We start from the raw sequence: 5,190 nt of genomic DNA, 5'->3' as shown, positions 1-5,190 counted from the left end.
ACAAAAGAATTTCCCACAAGAAGTAAAAAGAGTAAACTTACTTCACATTACAAAACATGCGGCACCCATAAAGGTACGCGCCATACGGCCTATCCCAAAGGACTCTCGCCACTGGTTGTCAAAACCAATCATTTTCGATCATCTGGACTATTCTAGAAGTATCAGGACCGCAGGCTAGACTGCCTTGGTACTCGATCCAATAATTGACGGACTCCAGTTTACAAATGTCTTGATGGATGGTGGCAGTGGTCTAAACCTGATATATCAGGACACAATCCGCCACATGGGGATAGACCCAACAAGAATTTGCCACAGCAAAACCTCCTTTCAAGGGGTAACGCCAGGTCCGGACACCCATTGCATGGGTTTTCTCCGGCTCGAAGTTATATTCGGCTCTACCGATAACTTCCGCCACGAAAAGCTAACTTTCCACATTGTCTCATTCTCAAGTCGCTATCAAGCACTGCTAGGACGCGAAGCTTTTGCCCGCTTTAACACAATACCGCATTATGCATCTCTTACGCTTAAGATGCCCGGTCCACGAGGCATCATCTCTTTGAAGGGGAAGCATTGAGTGTGCCTCCCCCGAGCGGAGGATTGTGCAGCCGCTTTAACAGCCCCACAATAAAATGGCTTCACCAGCCAAAACATCTGAACAGGTCATTAAGACCATGGACACGGATAGACGAGTCCGGCACAAAAGAATCATTGATAAAGGCTTAGTGGCCATATACCCCTGCTCTTGGGGCTCCGCACATATAAAATAAGAGACAATAAAGCTCAATTTTACATATTTCACTTTATACTTTGTTTATTTAATATAACTTTTGTTCGGCACGACCTTTTTTCAACTTAGTTCCTCTCTTTTACAGATGACTATCATGCTGCGCCCGTCTAGGATAAGGCACAACGGAGACACAGGCGCAGACGTGCAGCAGGGACCCGTTACAAGGATTCTTTTCAGATTAAGACCCTGCGTAAACCTTTTTTACTGTCTCTTGTTGATACACATCCCCTGGTTCTCTGTAGTATAACCAAGGAGGAGGCTGGCGTCTTGGCATGTGGCCACGTCAGAATTTCTGCGTGTACCTGGACACCAGGGGCTTATACCTAAGAGCGTTGTCTCGCCCGCTCTCATAAAGACCGAATACCTTAGGGAGTGTTCGGCGTCGTGAGTTTGGCCTTATATGCATCAGCTCCGAATCATGTCTTTGGTCAAATGTTGGGTTGCCCGGCTCCTGTGTTCGGCTGCCTTACGTTCCGCTCTATCTGTTGGGGAACGTAGTAATTTCAAAATTTTCCTACGCACACACAAGATCATGGTGATGCACAGCAACGAGAGGGGAGAGTGTTGTCTACGTACCCACGCAGACCGACTGCGGAAGCGATCACACAACGTAGAGGAAGTAGTCGTACGTCTTCCTGATCCGACCGATCCAAGCACCGTTACTCCGGCACCTCCGAGTTCTTTAGCACACGTACAGCTCGATGACGATACCCGGGCTCCGATCCAGCAAAGCGTCGGGGAAGAGTTCCGTCAGCACGACAGCGTGGTGACGATCTTGATGTCCTACCATCGCAGGGCTTCGCCTAAGCACCACTACAATATGATCGAGGTGGAATATGGTGGCAGGGGGCACCGCACACGGCTAAGGAACGATCTCAAGGATCAACTTGTGTGTCTAGAGGTGCCCCCTGCCGCTGTATATAAAGGAGCAAGGGGGGAGAGGTGCGGCCAGCCTTGGGGCGCGCCAGGAGGAGTCCTACTCCCTCTGGGAGTAGGATTCCCCCCCAATCCTAGTTGGAATAGGATTGCCAAAGGGGGGAAAGAGAGAGAGGGGGCCCGGCCACCTCTCCTAGTCCTAATAGGACTAGGGGAGGGGGGGGGAGGCGCGCAGCCACCTTGGGCTGCCCCTTTCTCCTTTCCACTAAAGCCCATTAAGGCCCATTTAGCTCCCGGGGGGTTCCGGTAACCTCCCGGTACTCCGGTAAAATCCCGATTTCACCCGGAACATTTCCGATATCCAAATATAGGCTTCCAATATATCAATCTTTATGTCTCGACCATTTCGAGACTCCTCGTCATGTCCGTGATCACATCCGAGACTCCAAACAACCTTCGGTACATCAAAATGCATAAACTCATAATAACTGTCATCGTAACGTTAAGCGTGCGGACCCTACGGTTCGAGAACAATGTAGACATGACTGAGACACGTCTCTGGTCAATAACCAATAGCGGGACCTGGATGCCCATATTGGCTCCTACATATTCTACGAAGATCTTTATCGGTCAGACCGCATAACAACATACGTTGTTCCCTTTGTCATCGATATGTTACTTGCCCGAGATTCGATCGTCGGTATCCAATACCTAGTTCAATCTCATTACTGGCAAGTCTCTTTACTCGTTCTGTAATACATCATCTCACAACTAACATCTTAGTTACAATGCTTGCAAGGCTTATGTGATGTGCATTACCGAGAGGGCCCAGAGATACCTCTCCGACAATCGGAGTGACAAATCCTAATCTCGAAATACGCCAACCCAACATGTACCTTTGGAGACACCTGTAATGCTCCTTTATAATCACCAAGTTACGTTGTGATGTTTGGTAGCACCCAAAGTGTTCCTCTGGCAAACGGGAGTTGCATAATCTCATAGTTATAGGAACATGTATAAGTCATAAAGAAAGCAATATCAACATACTAAATGATCGGGTGCTAAGCTAATGGAATGGGTCATGTCAATCAGATCATTCTCTTAATGATGTGATCTAGTTAATCAAATAACAACTCATTGTTCATGGTTAGAAAACATAACCATCTTTGATCAACGAGCTAGTCAAGTAGAGGCATACTAGTGACACTTTGTTTGCCTATGTATTCACACATGTATTATGTTTCCGGTTAATACAATCCTAGCATGAATAATAAACATTTATCATGATTATAAGGAAATAAATAATAACTTTATTATTGCCTCTAGGGCATATTTCCTTCAGTCTCCCACTTGCACTAGAGTCAATAATCTAGATTACGCAGTAATGATTCTAACACCCATGGGGCCTTGGTGCTGATCATGTTTTGCTCGTGGAAGAGGCTTAGTCAATGGGTCTGCAACATTCAGATCCGTATGTATCTTGCAAATCTCTATGTCTCCCACCTGGACTAGATCCCGGATGGAATTGAAGCGTCTCTTGATGTGCTTGGTTCTCTTGTGAAATCTGGACTCCTTTGCCAAGGCAATTGCACCAGTATTGTCACAAAAGATTTTCATTGGACCCGATGCACTAGGTATGACACCTAGATCGGATATGAACTCCTTCATCCAGACTCCTTCGTTCGCTGCTTCTGAAGCAGCTATGTACTCCGCTTCACATGTAGATCCCGCTACGATGCTTTGTTTAGAACTACACCAACTGACAGCTCCACCGTTTAATGTAAACACGTATCCAGTTTGTGATTTAGAATCGTCCGGATCAGTGTCAAAGCTTGCATCAACGTAACCGTTTACGATGAGCTCTTTGTCACCTCCATATACGAGAAACATATCCTTAGTCCTTTTCAGGTATTTCAGGATGTTCTTGACCGCTGTCCAGTGATCCACTCCTGGATTACTTTGGTACCTCCCTGTTAAACTTATAGCAAGGCACACATCAGGTCTGGTACACAGCATTGCATACATGATAGATCCTATGGCTGATGCATAGGGAACATCTTTCATATTCTCTCTATCTTCTGCAGTGGTCGGGCATTGAGTCTTACTCAACTTCACACCTTGTAACACAGGCAAGAATCCTTTCTTTGCTTGATCCATTTTGAACTTCTTCAAAATCTTGTCAAGGTATGTGCTTTGTGAAAGTCCAATTAAGCGTCTTGATCTATCTCTATAGATCTTTATGCCTAATATTTAAGCAGCTTCACCGAGGTCTTTCATTGAAAAACTCTTATTCAAGTATCCCTTTACGCTATCCAGAAATTCTATATCATTCCAATTAGTAATATGTCATCTACATATAATATCAGAAATGCTACAGAGCTCCCACTCACTTTCTTGTAAATACAGGCTTCTCCAAAAGTCTGTATAAAACCAAATGCTTTGATCACACTATCAAAGCGTTTATTCCAACTCCGAGATGCTTGCACCAGTCCATAAATGGATCGCTGGAGCATGCACACTTTGTTAGCTCCCTTTGGATCGACAAAACCTTCTGGTTGCATCATATACAACTCTTCTTCCAGAAATCCATTCAGGAATGCAGTTTTGACATCCATTTGCCAAATTTCATAATCATAAAATGCGGCAATTGCTAACATGATTCGGACAGACTTAAGCATCGCTACGGGTGAGAAGGTCTCATCGTAGTCAACGCCTTGAACTTGTCGAAAACCTTTTGCGACAAGTCGAGCTTTGTAGACAGTAATATTACCGTCAGCGTCAGTCTTCTTCTTGAAGATCCATTTATTTTCAATTGCTTGCCGATCATCGGGCAAGTCAACCAAAGTCCATACTTTGTTCTCATACATGGATCCCATCTCAGATTTCATGGCTTCAAGCCACTTTGCGGAATCTGGGCTCACCATCGCTTCTTCATAGTTCGTAGGTTCATCATGATCTAGTAGCATGACTTCCAGAACAGGATTACCGTACCACTCTGGTGTGGATCTCGCTCTGGTTGATCTACGAGGTTCAGTAGTATCTTGACCTGAAGTTTTATGATCATCATCATTAGCTTCCTCACTAATTGGTATAGATGTCGCAGAAACAGTTTTCTGTGATGTACTATCTTCCAATAAGGGAGCAGGTACAGTTATCTCGTCAAGTTCTACTTTCCTCCCACTCACTTCTTTCGAGAGAAACTCCTTCTCTAGAAAGGATCCATTCTTAGCAACGAATGTCTTGCCTTCGGATCTGTGATAGAAGGTGTACCCAACAGTCTCCTTTGGGTATCCTATGAAGACACATTTCTCCGATTTGGGTTCGAGCTTATCAGGTTGAAGCTTTTTCACATAAGCATCGCAGCCCTAAACTTTAAGAAACGACAACTTTGGTTTGTTGCCAAACCACAGTTCATAAGGCGTCGTCTCAACGGATTTTGATGGTGCCCTATTTAACGTGAATGCGGCCGTCTCTAAAGCATAACCCCAAAACGATAGCGGTAAATCAGTAAGAGACATCATAGATTG

The sequence above is a fragment of the Triticum aestivum genome, chromosome 1A (assembly GCF_018294505.1).
Source record: "Triticum aestivum cultivar Chinese Spring chromosome 1A, IWGSC CS RefSeq v2.1, whole genome shotgun sequence".
NCBI classification, from domain to species: domain Eukaryota; kingdom Viridiplantae; phylum Streptophyta; class Magnoliopsida; order Poales; family Poaceae; genus Triticum; species Triticum aestivum.
This window is presented reverse-complemented; position numbering follows the sequence as displayed.